Source organism: Toxorhynchites rutilus, chromosome 3, assembly GCF_029784135.1.
Source record: "Toxorhynchites rutilus septentrionalis strain SRP chromosome 3, ASM2978413v1, whole genome shotgun sequence".
Lineage (NCBI taxonomy): Eukaryota > Metazoa > Arthropoda > Insecta > Diptera > Culicidae > Toxorhynchites > Toxorhynchites rutilus.
Window position 1 is genome coordinate 66,503,541 of NC_073746.1, and position 18,532 is coordinate 66,522,072.

Below are 18,532 nucleotides of genomic sequence, written 5' to 3' on the forward strand. Positions count from 1 at the left end.
ACAGTGGTTTTCAAACTTTTTGACGTAGGATTACGTCTTTCGGGACCATATTGAGGTACAAATTGAAAATCGAAAATCGAGCACATCGTGAAAATTGTCCAATTCAGTCATTTCATGATGGATTGAGGAAATTTTTGCGTCAATCGATTTCCGCACTCCATAACAATTTTTTATATTGAAGAAAATAATATATGTCATGAAACTAACTATCGAACAATTGAAAAATCTCAACCCCTATCCTAACGGAAATACCCACTTTTGATTGGTTGAAATTGACGAAACATGCGGCGGGTCCCTAACAGAGACATCAAAATCAAGCTGCCTGGGGGAAATCGGCATTGATATACATGAAAGTAGGGGAGCTTTTGTTCCTGCTAAAATGTGTTCCCTAACAGAGACATCAAAACCAAGGTGCCCAGGGAAAATCGGCATTGCAAATGTATGTAAGTCGGGGGCCTTTTTATATTGCAAATAAGATGAGTGATACGATTAATTCTAGCAAATAAAAGTTAAATTTGGAACTTTGATGTTGGTTGCTTAGTAAAATTTCATATCAATGACCGATCTTATATTGTGAAAAATTTAGCACAAGTGTATGTGTAAAATTGTATATGGTAGCAGTTGTGTTAAAAATTAATAAAATTGATATAAATCCTTTCATATATGATTTATTTAAATTTTCATAAATAAAAACCAAGGTGTGTTCCCGCTCGAGGGTGCACCCGTGGCCGACTGGTTAGCATCTCACATTATCATGCCGGGTGTTCGGGCTCGATTCCCGTTCTGGCCGGAGGATTTTTCGTCAAAGAAATTTCCTTCGACTTGCACTGTGGTCACGCGTATTCTAGAGCTTGCCCTCGGAATACATTCAAGGCGTGTTATTTGGCTTAAGAAATTTCAACTAAGTATTAATAAATAACGCTAGTCAATGCATACGTTGAGACGGCAAAAGTTCTACAGGGAACGTTAACGCCATTCAAGAAGAAGTGTTCCCGCTCGAGAACGGGTCGTTTGGTTTAAGCTGTCTGTTTTGTTGTGTTTATTTTCGCCCAGGGAAAGTTTATTCGGCGAGAAAAATTGGAAAAGTGAAGAAATAATAGAAAAAATGATTTCCCATTTGCTTTGCAGATTCGGTATTGATAATTATCTTATATTACATTGGTGAGTTTATTTTCTTTATTTCATCCATACATAACACAGGAGGCATTTCGTCTAGGATCATAGAGGGCTGTTTTCATCATATCTAGTTCCACTTCGATATCTTTTATCTGATACGCACCATCCAACGACTGTTTACCATCTTTCTGTCATCATAACTCGGTAAACACCGGTGGAGTGAGCAAACAATATCCAACAACCAAACAAAACGGCCCTTTTCAGGGCCACCAAATCATTATCAAAGAGTTCCTACGTCAACTATGCGGTCGTGTCTCGGGCACAACCCTCCTGTGACTTTTTGCTCCATTCCCCCCTTTACGAAAATTAATCCCAGTGGTTCCCCCCTATCAGTTTTTTTGTAAGAAAGTCTGTAGCATCAGTAAAATGATGAAATAATACAAACGGTTTCGAGTTATATTCGCAGCAAATTTGATTTTATACTTGTATCTGATTACAAAAAATGTATATAAAGTCTGTCAAGTCAGTATGGCACTAAACGAGTTCCGCCAAAATCGTATTTTTTGAGAACGTTGTCGAAAAGGTTACCTCAGCTCATCGTCGATATCCACTCTATTACGTTGTTCTGTTTCCATCAACAGCATTGTAGGAAATCCAGATTCACATAAATACTACGCAAAATTGTAGATCGATTAGTTAGTTCGGAAATGCATCCGAAACTTTCGTCACTGCTAGTCGAAAGGGATTTCAAACCATGACCCAATCTTGTGCTTTGATATCAGGAAAATATGTTTCGAGTTTAACTTGTTGTAAGAAGTCTTGACAAATGCTGTACAATGCTTTTAATGGTCTTTTGTACTGTTTCGTCGTCTGTGCCATCATCATTCACTGACGAAAGTCTTTCAAACATTAATAATTTCGACTAACAAACTACATTGAAAAAGTGCAAACTTACGCGTTATTATGAATTTCAGTATCTCGATTATGTTTACGGAATAACCTTACAATATTGTGGCAATTTATATAGGCAGTACACATACTCGGTCTATCTCGGGTTAAAAATATAGGTATCACTGTTGCCGAAAATCGATCCACTGCATTTTTAAATGATGGAAAATCGATTAATCCGGTAAATTGTTTCATCGAGAAAACATTAAAAGAAAAACTATTTTCGAAATAAAATGGAGGTCTTAAAAACAAGGAAAAAATAGGAATTTATTTTCAAAGATGCAAGGCTGCGATACAAAAACTAGTAAGATCACTATTTCTGCGGTGAAGCTTCTCGAGAAGCAGCTGAAAACCCGAAGATCTTGATCAATGTTTTTTTGCTTGCTGGAGTGTTGTTTATCATAGAGATTGAGTAATATTTTGAAGGTTGGAAACAGCGGCATTTTTTTATTTTAATTTTTCAAAAAAATTTTGAGCCAAATGTCTTAAAATTACATGACACATCGAGATTCACAGTGATCCCAAATTTTTTTTTCGTTAAAAATAGACTTTTCAGGCGGAAAAAAGAACAAGCGCAAAAAAATTTTTTTTTACAACATTTTAACATAACAGTAAATTTCGACGAATAATGCAATTTGAAGATATTTGGCACTAGCAATTTTTTTTGAAAACCCCGATTTTTGGTGATCTTTCGAAACTAAAATTTTTACGTCTGTGTCACTAATAAATGAAGTTCGAATGAGCTAATATTTTGCAAAAGGTATATTATCGTGCAAATCAACATTTCGCAGCAAGTTCGGAATGAAAAATCGTGATAACTATTTTTATTGGTACCCAAAATCATACGTTTCGTTTTGAATTCCGAAAAAAAGTCCCAGAGTGTCGATTTTGAACAAAAATAAAAAATTTCTAGATGACACTAGATCTCGACGTTTCATGCAAATTTAAGACATTTTGCATAAAAAAACCCCGATTTCCTTTACTCCCCCTTTGTGTGATTTTTCGACTTTCAAAAAAACTCACACTTTGACTGCTTTGCGCCACTCTCCCTTAAGTCCGATTGAGCTTATACTTGGCATAGGGTGTTTTTTCGAGGTGGTGAACATTTTTTATAAGGTAACCTTTTGAAATTAGAGATAACCATTTTCATTGGCACCCTAATGCATATAGGCGGCGTTAACTAAGAGGGGACCAAGTTGCAAAATTAAAAATTTTGATTTATTGATTGCATTAGGTTAAACATTTCGTAAGCTACACACTACATTGATCAGATTTGTAAAGTCACGCGTGCAGCAGGGATAAAGTATCGAAATTGTTTTGAATCAACGACCCTTTATAGCGCTAAAATTCAATATCGTTTTTCTCGAAATCATGAAAATGTCACATCCCAGCAAACATTAAATCGTATAACTTCTTCACATGCTAGGTCGCATATAAGTTCGTATCAAATTACAATCGTATAATGTATCAATCAGAGGATGCACCATGTGTATCCGAAAACTCGATTTTCTATATCATTGATAGATTAAATCGTATATCGATATAACGATCATTCTAGTATCGCGATATGCAGTACATATTATATACGCACATTCTGCTCATTTTGTATAGCATTGTCGGGTCAAATCGCATATCAGGGTAAAAAGCATCGTACATCGCTATATACGGCTTTATATACGTATAAAATATGACATATACGTATATCGCTTCAACTTTTGCGTGTATATGCCATTTGTATGCATCCTATATCATCCGAATGTGTCTTGAATGTATGTATATCGCCTCCAACTTTGGCTATTCATACGATTTAATGTTCGCTGGGATGGTCCGGTCTGACTTAACACCGACCATTTCAGACTAATGCTGTTTGTGAGTCGCATGAACATATACATTCAAATCATTGAAGTACTGCGAAAAATTGTATTTAATACTGTAAAAAATCGTAATTAGTTCATGAGGTCATACAGTGTTGACGTCTGGTGGTGATATGGTGATTTAGGGAGGCAAATTAATCTCTACCAGATCAGCAGGCTCGAGAGCAGCTTTAAATTTGTAAAATTTGAATGAAAACTTTTGTTTTATGATATCTGATTACTTAAAACACGTGCCATTGAACTTTACTTGTCCATTTCTATATAAATTTCTAGAAATTTCCACTAAAATACAATAGACGACCAGGAATGACGTATCCGATTGAATCCTTTTCGAGCTATATGTTTTATGTTCTACGAGTTTTAACTGCTCTGGAATAATATTCCAGAAAGCCGTGCGAGATAGCTGTTGCTCATCATCCAAACAACACACACTACTGTCACAGACCAGTGATGTATTCATTTGAAGAAATATCATGAGATTTATAGAAATCGCATGAACCGCATGAACACTAGTGTGAATTTTTATAATGAATATATTTATGAATTCTTCCATCCAATTGGAACTTGTGGCAAACGTACGACCCGTTCACATGAACATATATTTATTTTGGGCTGTGCATCATTTTGCTACTTGACGAAACAGTAGTAAAGGGCTTTTCTGGATCATTTAATTGATTTTAACTTTCATCCATTCTTATCGGCCATGTCAACAAATTGACCATCGATGACAGAAGCAAAAATGAGCGTTGTTCACAACGCTGCTAATCGTAAACACACATTCCATTGTCCATGAGCAGGTATGGACAAAATCGCATCGAAATTCGTTCAACAACACTCATTCACAGATAATTCTCCGTTTATGCCTCACTTTATTTGAGACAGAAAACATTCACCTATCATCTTCGCAAAGTTCATTCTCGAGTTGAACGGAAAAATCCTGTCTCGATCCCACTCATCTATTCTCAGAGAATTTTGCATTCCCTCATTTGCCTCTCGGAATGACGTTAGATGGTTATATAATCAAATTGGAAACTTTTGCTTGGGCCAGCGAGTGTCTCTGTAAAATCATTCGTTTTTAACTCAAATAGTAATCATTGAGCCTCGATCACGGCAGTAAAATATAGGTAGATAGTTGAAATCGAGTTATTTCCTGTGCACTATTGCAATGACATTTCTTTGTTTCTAGTATGAAACAATCTAAGCCAACGCAAAAGACCTTATTATCGCCAGTTATTGGTGAGCGGGAATGTGGATTCATGTGCACTTGAATGCTGACAAGTGAAAAGAGTACAAGGGAAAATAAAATCATACATACAAGCAGATTCAGTCTATTTTGACTCACTCGTTATATTGTTTCGTGCGATCCTTCCAAAGGAGTATTCATTCATTGAATGTTGTTTTCCACTCTTTGTTATGTTATGTTCACTCTCAGTCCCGACTGAAGATGGTCGGGGAGTAAAAAATGATTGATCGTGCAATCTCATGATTGCTTACTGCATTCTTTTAGCTATGATTATTCCAAGCAGATACAAGATTGATTTATAATTAGGTGTGGAGAAATGAGCGAATGAACTTTTCCATACTTGTCCATGAGTACGAGTGAAAAAAGAGAGAATGAGTCGTTTCAGTCTTTTTCGGTGATTTTATTCACCTGAAGTAGAACTGCGGCCAACTTTATTGATTTCTCACCAATGAGAAATTCACCAGCGTTTACATATGCTAAACTTATTCTATTCATAGCAGTAATTTATACCCCGAATAAGTGTATCAGATATATTCATACTCGTCATCTATTTAGACATGACTGAATCCATCTATAGCTATAGATTTCCCTGATGTAAACGTGCCATTAGAATTTTGAAGCATTTGACGACCAGAATCCGCCGAATATGTCCCGAATGTCATAACCTCAAAAGTTGGGCTCTTCTACTCAAGTTACAGATCGTTCGTGTTCGTGTCCTAAATACAGTAAATTTTGCATCCTGTTACATTCCGCTTTTCTCAAAAATTGAGACAAAATTGAAAGTATATTTTTTGACGCCCTTAGAGTCATTCGAACGGCACAAATCGAAGTGTTGAACGCCATTCCTTGAAATGGGTCAGAGCACGCATTTGAATCGATGTAAAAAGTGCGTTGAAGCCGGAGGAAAGCACTTTGAATAATGGAATTAACAAATATTGAAACAAAATGTTGAAAAAACCAGTTTCATTACCAGTCACGAAACATAACTGACACCGTCTTGTGTCCTATGAAACTCAGCTGTTACTTGTTGCGTTCAGATGCAATGCATTCGACATTCAGATTATCGCTTGAATTGGGCCATTTTATACAAGCACATATATCAGCACGGAATGAACACTTTTTATTATTCTCTGTAGTAAACAATAATGCACTTTCAAGGCGATAGTAGAATGTTCGTCATACGTAATTTAAGACGTTTTGTTATCGGTAACGAGCCTGAGGCTGCGTTTGGCAGCATGGACAACACATAATAACAGGTAGTGGACTAAAGCAAGATCTTCTGTACCTACGTTTTTCTGTAAAAAGAAGACATTGGCAGCAGTGACATATCAGGTTACAGAACTTCTGTTGAATTTAGAAGGAATGCATCTGTTAGAAGTAGAAATCACTACAACAAACGACTTCGAAGTTCATCTATTTACAAGTTGTCATTACGTTGAAGTTATGTCGCGTGTCTCTTGAACTGAGCTCATTGTAATAGCTCATAATTCATCCATACAACTGCTCTGCTCTGCAAGAAACATCAGGCTGTTGTTCTAATAATAACACAACAATGATTATATCAACTGTCTCCACTGTCCGGTGGTCTAACTGAACAATGGAAGAACAGAAGGAATACTCTTACTCCTAAAATGGTAACTGTGTAATGTGCTATTTATAGATACGACAAAAAATTTGACATGTACACGATTAAAATACGGCCCTGTTACAGCTTATATGCTAATGAGCCAAAATAATTAAACAAATGGGATAAAAAAGTACCAAGCATATAACTCGTAGACATTTTATCATTTGAATGAGAAGATCATTCAACGATGTTCTTTACAACTTTGATTCCAATATGACATGAAAACATTAAGAAAAGTTCAGAAATAAAATAAGAGACCAAGACTGAGTAACACACTGTTCTGTTTCTTAATGTTGAAAACGGAGAAATAAACAAGTCAGTATGATTTTCATGGCAAATAATCTGCCTTATTTTTTTTTGAACGACGAACTCAAAGATATGCGTATGACGGTGGCAATCCGAAGAAATTGCTTGGCCTACAACATAGTTTTCAGGAGATTTCAATTCACCAGATCCTTGAGAAGAATAACACAACGTACTTTGTAAAATACGGAGTAGTGTGCATTTTACCCATTTTGTAGAAAAACAATTGACATGCAAACTAGGAAAAGTTTCGCGTCGATCGTGTCATTTTTAAGTATCGATTAATGTACGCCAAACAAAAGACGATGCTTCAAGGAATATTCTTATCGTTCTTTTTAGGATCGCATTTGTCTCAGGTACTGTATACGGATATACTGAATATGACTAAACTCAGCTTTTGTTGAAGCTTTTGTGGAAAATCCAGAGAAATCCAGAGGAAAGCATTTTTGTTACTTTTTTCCCTTTATTTATTTAATTAGGCTCAAGTGGATAAAGAGCCACCATCAAGCATGCTGAGACATGTTTGTTACTTTTTGTAAATTTAATTTACTAGGAACAATATAAAATGTGTCAGGTAGCGTTGATTGGTCTAGATTAGGTACGTGGAAAAGCGCATAATTTTAAAAATATCATGTTTTTATAGAGGTGAATGAACTTTGTAGTTTATAGTCTCTGTAATAGAAAAAAAACTTATCCATGTTTCCCACAGGGACTGGATACAGAGGAAAATACGTTCAAAATGAATATGTTCAGTAGTTTCTCTTGTTGTACTCGAAATAACTCTACAGCGTCAATGTAAATTGTGCACACCAAAACACTCATAAATGAAAACATTTGAATGTTTACAGCAAGAGTAGAAAAATCACATAAATCAACTACAAATTCTCGCCGTTCTATTCATAAGTTCAACTAACATAGCTAAGGACAGAACACTCTATCTATGTTGCACAGTCCGGGAGCCTTGAAGACCCAAAACATTGCTAGAATAACATGCCGCATCGGCGGATGGGAGTATCCAATCCGAACCCGTACCAAAAATAAGTTACCAAACAAAACTTCTCAATTTGTGTGACACATAAATCGTGATAAACACCGGCTAGCGAAGAAAAAAGAAACTTCTTCTCTTGTGTAGGATCACTGTCTCCACCGAGTCAATTTATTCGTCCGTTTATTATTATTAAACCGACTTCTTCTTGCCACTTCAGATTACTACAAACTGTCGTTACTGCTGTTGTTGCTGATGCTGCTAAGATTACGCGTGGAAATTTCGCTTTTATTTTTACATTGGGGTCACACACATATACACAAACTTCGGGAGGAAACTTATGCTCCGCCAAAACAGTCTTCTCCTGATGTTTTTTTTTTTTTCAATTACACAATCTGCCAGATGATTTTGAGTCGGTTGGATAACCTCACGATTTTGATTCAAAAATGCACTTTTTTATTGCTAAAACACAGCGTTTGTTCTTCATCACTATTTTTGAGCACGTGTTATACAGGATCCGTTTCACGTTGCAAAAATTTGAAAACTGCTTCAACTAGTCCCTTATTATCAATATATAAAAGATGCTCAGTGCAACAAAGTTCTTCGCTCTTCGAGAGGTGACAACTTCAGTAGTGGAGTTCAACGTTTGAGAAAGTCTTCTTCATTTGCTCTCGCTTTCTCTCTCACTTTCTCCGTTTCTAACACTTTTCCCCAACGAAGGATCTTCCGCCGTGGGTTGGTGGAAAAAGCGCGAATTTCGAAACTTTTCACCCACTTTGCAATTATCCGTCTATTTGCGTGTCACGTAAAACAGGCGAGAGGCGATGACGGATTTGAACAGGTTCGGAGGAAATCACATGTGTACCGATCGACCGGTCTATACAGACTGAGCTGGGATGGATCGAAAAATTTGTGTTTTAAAAATCGTCACAAAAATAACCTAGAGTAATAATAATAATAATAATATACAACACACCGCCCGACAGATACAGTCGCGGTGTGTCCAACACCGCGTGAAGTATAGAACCGCACTGATTGCCCGAAATGAGTGGTAACAAACGTGTATTATACATATGTGTGGACTACACCGAGACCGAGTCTGGTCTCTCTCTGCTCCTATCACTGTATCCGCCGCCTCAACAGCTGAATAACGCGGGAGGCGCGGGAGGCATTTGTTGCCGCTAATAACAATAATTGACGGCGGGGGTGGCGACGGCGACTGGAAGCTTTCTTACGTACATCCACTCATAAAACTACTTGAGTGAGCTTGTATCGAGATGTTCCTGTTAGTCCTAGTGAGTGACCTTCCTCTAACCGATGAGTGCTGGGTGTGGGTTTGGAGTTCATGTCCCTTGTACTGCAAATTAGGAAATATTTTGCCCTGTGTAACGTACTGTTTCGACCAGAGATGCCAACCTTTCTGATTTTTCAGTATTTCCCAGACTTTTTTGGCTCGTATCCTGATATACTGATAAAGACTCAAGTTGTCCTGATTTTTAAGAAATGATCCTGATTTCTCCTGATTTAAGTACTTTTAACATTATAACAGAAGAAAACTATCCGTTGAAAAAACTGAAATCCCTGTCATTTTTTTTTATTTGAGAAGAAGAACTGTCATAATAGCTCTCCGGTCCGCACATGTATAATGCTCATATTTAATTAAATTCTCATGATACAAAGCTGTACCTAACTTTTTTTTATCAATATGTATGATCGTTGCGAAACGATTGAATCCCGAATTATTTTCAATGCTCAAAAATTTTCGCGTTTTTCAAAACAGTGCTAGATAATTTCATGAAACCAGAATATCTGAAGAATTCAAGAAATAATAACGAGATTATAACGAGTTTGAGGACCCACATTATCTTGTATCATGTGTATGTACAAGTAGTCGCAAAATTGTTGATGAAAGAATACGTTTCGTAGTGTAATATTATTCAAGTGAAAATTTTGAATTCAAAGTCAATATGATTAAATTTTATATAACATGTTGAAACTATAGCAATTATATCTATAATCGAAACAAATAACATCAAAATACTCAGCAATTCATCTACTGCTAGTATGCTTTCCTCATTTGGTGAGAGAAGATTTATTTTAAGGTAAAGACGATGAATTCAAAGAAATTCTGAATATGGATTTCTCTGCAATTCACTGTAGTAATGTTGTAGGTTATTGGGGGAAAATATAAACGATCAAATGATACCTACAATCAGTGTTGCCACACGTACATATTTATCTGGAAAGGTACAGATTTTTTCGTTATTTTTGGTACAGATTCTGTACGGTAAGAATACAGATTTTCGTCAAAAAGTACAGATTGGTACAGATTTTTTCCGCGTGTGAAATTTTTTACATTTGAACAATATAACATCAAGGTACAAGACGACTTTTACGCTGCAATATCGCAATCTAGCTATCTAGATTCCGAAAAACTATGTAGGGGAAAAAAAAGTGGTTAAAATGAACACCCTAAGGAACATGCTCGTTTACTGCGTCCACATATCGCTACAATCTCCGTTCTTCGAAGAATATTATAGCTTATCTAATTGTTGTTCAAGATATCAAACGGTTCTTATTATAAAGAATTGAAACTATACATATTTCATTAAAAGAAATAAATATGTAAAATCGAGCATTTTTTTAGCGTGCGGTTAAAATGATCACATGGTGGTGGTAAAATGAACACCTGTACATATTATGCTAAATGGGTTAGATTTATACGTTGTTTCATGTCCAAATTTGTTTACATCATTGATGAGAAAATAGGTATATGTATGAAATAATCTGGGTCTATTCACCTAGAGTAGTAATTAGAATTTTCTCCTACGTACAAAAATGTAGTAAGAAACACATAACGCTTCACATATTAAGGTTTGGGCGGCATACTTTTCTAGGGTCAACAACAAAAGGAACCCCTTGAAGAGCAACATGTGATAAGGTATATCAGCTTTAGAAAACATAACAGTCGTTATCCGGTGGTGGCTCATTTTACCCCAAACAACAAAGTAATTTCGAATACGAATTAATCGCCGAAATCAAACAAAATATCTGTTTACCTCTCATTGAATATGTGAAGAGTCGTCATACAGTTTCATCCATAACAGGGTGTCTTGAATAACTTCAAATGTTCTACGAATAGGATAATCAAGAAGTATCAATTAGTTTCTAGTTAAATTATCGAAGTTTGAGCACCGGTTCATTTCACCAACCCTGTTCATTTTAATGGCATTTCCCCTATAAGCATCATCAAACACACGAATGGCTTACAAATGGTCGGTGTTTAGTCAGAGCGGACCAATTCGAAAAATTAAAAATTTCGTGTTATTGATTACATTAGGTAAAACATTTTGTAAGCTACATTCCACATTTATCAGATTTGGAAAATCACGCGTACAGGAGGAATAATATATCGAAATTGTTTCGAACGCTCAATAAAAACCCCTTATAGCACCGATCTTCAAACTCGTTTTTCTCGAAATCATAAAAATGTTACATGGTCCGGTCTGACCTATCACCGACCAAATGTAAATGTAGTGTTTGTTGTAAATAAATGAGTATTTTTTCATGCTAATCAGATTTTTCTCTATAACGAATATTTTCGATGGTACAGATTTTTGGAAGAAAAAGTACCTACAGATGAGAAAGATTTTTAGCCCCTCTGGTACAGATTTAAATGTGGCAACACTGCCTACAACATTCCTACAACAAAAACTTCAACTGTATGGCTAGCATAAAAAATAGGAGAAAACAGACATGCACTGGTAGGGTAGAAACTCAAAGCTGCGTAAAAGATGGCAAAAGATTGTGGAACAAAATAATATAAACTTTTTGAGCCATCCTGATTTGTTTCTGATTTTCATTTTCATCCTTCTTGATTTTTTAAAATTAAAGTTAAACCTTGGTTTCGACTTACATAATGATAATTTTCTTGTTAAAAAATTGTTCCTTTTTAACCTGGATTAAGTGTGTCCTAGGAATTCAAAAATACAAACGAGGCGTCTTACTTGGTAGTGAAACGTAAAAATGCTTTAAATTTTTCCCACATAAAATTGCATCACGGAAAACGCTGTAAGTAATGTCGCGAATTAATTTTGCGCGAGCACCTGAAAAGTCTTCAACTTTCTCATCGGAAAACTACAACGGTGAGTCGCGTGTTTAAACGTTACTACGAAACTCCGAGCATCGAACGGAAGAAGAAATGCGGTCAGAATGAATGTTCTATTAGTGATCACGATCACAAGCGTGTCGTGAAAGCGTTTAAGCGGAATCCCAATGCTTTGGTCAGGGATGTGGCCAAAAAGTTGAATCTGTCCAAGGCTTTTGATCAGAGAGCCAAGGACCGGGAGGGACCGCAAAAGTGCAGAAGGCTCCAAATCGTAACGAACGGAAAAATACGGTGTGAAAGTAACGGGCCCGGAAACTGTACACCCAGATTCTGACGAGGCCTCATTGTTTCATCATAATGATGAGACTTATGATGAGACGGCAGCTTACGGGGCTACTGTTCTTCACCGCTAGACACTAGATTGATGTTTCGGAGAAAGTAAGGAAGCAGAAACTTTCAAAGTTTGCCAAGAAATGTTTGGCAAGCGATCTGCTCATGTGACAAACGGAGTGCGCCTTCCGTGACTACCGGGACTGTAAACGGGCAGATCTACTTCAATGAGTGTCTACAGAAGCGTATGCTTCCTCTATTGAAGCTTTCTCTATTGAAAACCTACAATCTTCCGGCCGGATCGAGCTTCGTGCCACTATCCAATGGATTTCTTGGAGTGGTACGAAGCCAACGGGGTCACTTTCGTACTCAAGGACAAGGATATACCCTTAATTTCCAGAAAAGCTCAAAGCCATCGCAGAAGGACTCTTCACGCAGCAAGTTCTATCGACGAGACCACTTATACCGTACGGCGAGGAAGAGACTGAGCGTATTCAAGTCACCAACGAGTAGCTCACCGCAGGGACTGAAAGAAAATAAAGCACTAGATCTCGTGATCCATAGCGATCCTAGCTTTACCCGTCAAGATTAGGATGGATCTGCAGAAATGTCTAGATGACGGTCACTTCCCTCAGAAGCTGGTCCCAAAATCAACCTGAAGATCCATCATATAAAGAGATATAGACCTATATGTTTGCTAGACGCACTAGCGAAGCTCTCGGAGAGAATTATTCTCACCAGGCTAATGAAATGGAGGAAGGGTGTTGAGAATACGGCGGACGCTATTCGGATGGTAATCGAGCAAGCTCAGGATTCTGGATACGATACGATAACTTGGCGGGAGTTTCACTAGATTTCATCCTGGTTTCATTTGTATATCGGCTTGCTGGTTTTTTTCCAGCTATCGTCATCGAAGAGAGCGAAAGATGTCCGCGGAAGATTCTCGGTACCAGAGGAACAGGGAAGCACGGACCCCAATGGTGTTCAGAGCTTCACATGAGAAGTTGACCAAAGTACATCCAAAGACAACTGAGCACTTCAACAAGGTGCTTTCTTAATTCGCCCCCGGTAGCGTCACCTCCCCAATGACAACACCACATTAATAGTTGATTCATTTGGTCGTTTGATCGTATGATCGTTTGATCGTTTGATCGTTTGATCGTTTGATCGTTTGATCGTTTGATCGTTTGATCGTTTGATCGTTTGATCGTTTGATCGATTGATCGTTTGATCGTTGATCGTTCGATTGACGTTAAATTAGAAGGTGCGAGTGAGTAAGAGCAGTATAACATTCCCTGAAGGTCCTTGTTAGACTGTTGACTGTTAAATCCTTTGTTATCTACTATACTTCGGACAAAGGAGCCAAATGAGGTGAATTTTGGAGACGTATTCAAAGTATTCAGAAAGCGCTGAACGCTGAAGCGCTCTTTGAAAATATGATAGCAGCAACTTGTCGAAAGAAAAGAAAGAAAAGAAGAAAAAGAAGAAAAAAAAAGAAAGAAAGAAAGAAAGAAAGAAATAAAGAAAATTTGGTTCTCAAATGGGGATCAACATAGGGTAGGAGCCTGCCTGTTGGTCTCAAATGTTCCTATCTCACGCCTCCACGAAGATCATATGACGACATTTTTAGATCGGGCGTGAACTGGAAACACACACCTGGTCTTGGCTCCGAGAACGGGTGTCGAAAGTGGCTAAGTGAGGGGGTGCGAGCGAGTCAGAGCGCTATATCTCTCCCGGGGAAGGCCTCCCGGGTCATGGAGGCCTTGCCAACCCGCTGTCTCCCGGGCAAAGGAGATACACCCAGAAAATGGAGCTACGTTCACGAAGAGTAATTAGAATGCGATCACCCGAGGAGGGTCCCCGAACTGGAGCTGGTCCTGGAACGGGCGTAAGAGCGAGCGGCCAGCGGCTGGAGGGCGATGTGCAAGAGCGGGCCACCAGCCGGGTTCAACCCGAAGAGCTACCGCCACACGGAAACAGCAGCCATCGACATCACCCAAGAAACGCTGCGCCTACGAGACGTGTTGCGACTGCCAGACGACAGTCGTCCACACTTGTGGGTACCACTAGGCGCCGGATCATGTGGACACACGAAATGAATGAATTCGTGATCCGCGCCTATTACATCTGCACTGCTTTGGAGACGGACATGAGCGGTCGCCCTCGAATACTAACAATGTTCGAGGAAGCGTATCCAGAGTTCGTCGGGAGGCTTGATCAGAACGCGATGAACGCGAGGCGTAGAGCGATAGTACGCAACAACATGCTCTCCCAAACGCAAATCGACGAGATCAAGCAGCAGATGCAGAGAGAAATAAGCTCCAGGAACAACAGAGCAAGCGATGTGTCGAGACGAAGTTCAGTACGGCTGAGCAATTCATTCGCGAGTGGGGCACGCGAATCAGCACCAGTGGAGGCCACAGTACTACAACCCCCTGAGCCGGAAGACCCACAGCCAGATCAACAACTACTACGCGATCTGGTCTTCCACTACGACGAGGCGATCTCACAGTTCCGCGACACAGACCCATTGTAGCGCCCCAGGATCCCGAAGTTGCAGCATTCCCGCAGGCTGACAAGTGCAGTAAAGCTCATGAACGAGCACGTTCTTCCGCTGCACTTGGTTGATGCTGAGAACATGGAGGAGCTGCAACTGAAAGTTTACTGTGCTGCTGTGGCGACCGCCAAAAGTTTAGGATACCGTATTAGGCCAAGAGGCGGACTGCTCCAACATCTCCGTGAAAGGCGTGAGCCTCCATGGCGAAGGAGATTGGAGCAACGGATCCTAAACAAGCGCGCCGCAATTGGAAGACTGATGGCGTACAACAGAGGCAGCAGATCGGCGAAATTATGTCGCCAAGTTGCTGTGATCGTGCGGCCTACTGAACTTCGCCAGCTGGGAGCTCACCAGCTGACGGAAAAACTCGACACACTGGTACAGCAATTGAGCGTCCTTACAAAACGGCTGAAACGTTACTCTGACTCTGCAAAGCGCCAGGAACAAAATCGGATGTTCAGAGATAACGAAAAAGCGTTCTACGACCACATTAGCGACGAGAAGCCCGACTACCGCGAAGGTTTGCCAGATATTAGCGATGTGACGAACTTCTGGGCTGGTATTTGGGAGACCCCAGTACAACATCGCGACGGGCAAATGTGGTTAAGACGGGAGGAGGAGAGTTGTGGTGAAATTGGAGAGATGCCAGCTATCATCGTCGAAGAGAACGATGTCCGCGAAGCCTCGCGGTACCTGAGGAACTGGGCAGCACCGGGCCCCGATGGTGTTCAGAACTTCTGGCACAAGAAGCTGACCGTCGCACATCAAAAGATAGCTGAGTGCTTCAACAAGGTGCTACGTGACCCACACAACCTCCCTGAATTCGCCACCCGTGGCGTCACATTCCTCCTCCCGAAAGACAGCAACACATTGAACCCATCAAAGTACAGGCCGATAACGTGCCTATCGAGTCTGTACAAGATATTAAGCAGCATCATAACCGCCAAAGTTTCTGCCCACTGCGAACAACACCATATCATCGCAGAAGAGCAGAAAGGATGCAGAAAAAATACGCATGGCTGCAAAGACCAGGCCATCATCGACGCAGCCATAGTCGGCCAGGCGGTTTATAACCAGCGGAACCTAAGCATGGCCTATATCGATTACAGGAAGGCTTATGACTCCATACCTCACTCGTTTCTCGTCCGGGTATTGGAGCTCTACAAAATTGATCCCGTCGTCGTTAGGTTCCTGCAGCATGCGATGAGGCAGTGGAGCACGTCTCTGCACCTTAGTGATGGGGAAAATGTGTTGCAGTCTAGAACGCTGCAGATAAAGAGGGGGATATTCCAAGGCGACTCTTTCAGCCCGCTTTGGTTTTGTCTGGCACTGAACCCCCTCAGTAGGACGCTCAATAGAAACGGTCATGGCTATAAAATAAGGTATGGCGACGGCGCCCACGAAGAAGTGACCCATACCTTTTACATGGACGATCTCAAGGTCTACGCTGATTCACGTCAGCGTCTAGGTATAGCTATCCGGGTTGTCGAAGACATAAGCAGGGACATCTGTATGGAGTTCGGCCTCGACAAGTGTCGCTGTGTCCACCTGCTGAAAGGACAACTTACCGAATCCGGAGGCTACGAGGTCTATGACGGCGAGTTTATAAGAGACATGGTTCGTGGCGAATCCTATAAATATCTTGGATTCCGACAGCTCACCGGGATTCGCCACTCCGACATCAAGACGGAGCTGCGAGACAAGTTCTTGAGTCGAGTGAACTGTGTCCTGAGGACTTTCCTCAACGCGGGGAACAAGGTACGCGCGATCAACACATTCGCGGTTCCCCTGCTGACCTTCAGTTTTGGTGTAGTCAAATGGAGCAAAACTAACCTAGAGGACCTTGAGAGGAGGATGAGGAAAGCATTCAAAGAGGCCGGAATGCACCATCCTCAATCGGCACTGGAGAGAGTTTCACTACCACGCAAAGAAGGGGGACTTGGAATCGTCGACATTTCTGCACTGTGTGTTGCCCAGGTACGACAACTGCGCGAGTACTTCGCAGAACGCGCCAACCAAAACGCGCTATACCGGGCTGTCTGCGCCGCCGACAGAGGATACAGCGCTCTGCACTTGGCGCAAGTGGAGTACCAACTCAACTGCAATCTGCAGACAGTGGAGGAGAAGATTGCAGCTTGGAAGCAGAAGGCAGTGCATGGTGCCCACCCCCATCAACTGGACCGGCCACACGTCGACAAGGCCGCATCTAATCTGTGGCTAACGCGTGGTGAACTCTCTTCAGTAGTAGAAGCCGACATGATAGCCATCCAGGACAGGATAATGCCGACGAGAAACTGCAGGCGGTACGTCTGGCATCAAGACGTTGATGACATTTGCCGGATGTGCCATCAACCAGGTGAAAACATAGAACACATTATGGGAGGCTGTCCCGTTTTGGCCAACGCAGCCTACACCGAGCGCCACAACAACGTGGCCCGTATTGTTCATCGACAACTGGCGCTCCAATGTGCTCTACTGGAAGACAACGTACCAAACTACCGGTACCTGCCTGCACCTGTCCTGGAAAATGACCGTTTCAAGCTGTACTGGGATCGCACTGTTCTGACCGACCTCTCGATCCACCACAACCGCCCAGATATAATGGATTTATACATTTTTTCAACAGAATTCACGTGTTCGATCACGTCTTCCAATGAACCAGGTGACTGTGAGCCTGTGAGCCTAAAAAACATTTCTAAATGTAAAAACATAAACAATCTAGGGGTGTTCCGATGGAAGCTTATCGAAAACGTATCGATTTTAGAAGTGAAAACTTTTTTGTTCATTGTTTTTTTTTCTTAATACATTTTTTTCGTTTTTCAAGTATTCCATAAGTGAAACTTCCAAAAGATATAATAAATAAGCCAGCCCAAAGGATTTCTTAAAATTGTATTTGTTGGATCCAGACGAGATTATCGATGTAAGTTACATGCAATCAATTGAAATCCCTAAACTAAAAATAAAATTTAGCTTTGAGCACAAATTATTACCCAAAACGCACGGTGTTTGTTTGCTGAGAAGAATATTTCCTCCCTGCTCCAACACTTATCAAGTCCAAGGAACATCATATCATAAATGTTCGGAACTATTCCATTGAAAATTCGTGTAGTAATATTAAATACAAGTTTAGGCATCCGTGTGAACAGGAAATGATGCTGTACATTTTCATGTATCATTACGGGCGTAAATCAGCGGCCGTGGAGCTCAAGGAACTGTGGGGGCTAAGGGAGGTCCCAAGAATTGTTCCAGTCGTTCTCTCTGGAACTGGAATTATCCCGAAGACACTTCTGGAAGCGCTAAAGGTGTTGAACATCGAGAAGGAATTGGCCGGCATCCAAAAGTCGGTCATCCTTAGCACCTGCGCGATTGTCCGACAATTCCTCGGTCAGGACTAAAACAGCACGAGCATGCAGATACGTGCATTCCGCAGAGCCTAGTCCC

At 40.3% G+C, this 18,532-nt stretch overlaps 1 protein-coding gene across 10 annotated transcripts in view; it reads right to left on the minus strand.

Moving 5' to 3' along the window:
• The window catches only part of LOC129780073 (P protein), a 248,822-nt gene that overhangs the window by 40,687 nt on the left and 189,603 nt on the right, over window positions 1–18,532 (minus strand). The window contains exon 1 of one of the 10 annotated variants that reach the window (XM_055787986.1): window positions 9,073–9,193. The exons of 5 other annotated variants lie outside the window; for them this stretch is intronic. The gene's annotated coding sequence lies outside the window, so the exon portion shown is untranslated. Of the gene's footprint in view, window positions 1–8,298; window positions 8,318–8,337; window positions 8,361–8,783; window positions 8,803–8,871; window positions 8,988–9,072; window positions 9,194–18,532 lie in introns of those variants that run through there. 4 more of the 10 variants (XM_055787982.1, XM_055787985.1, XM_055787984.1 and 1 more) reach the window with 4 other exon arrangements.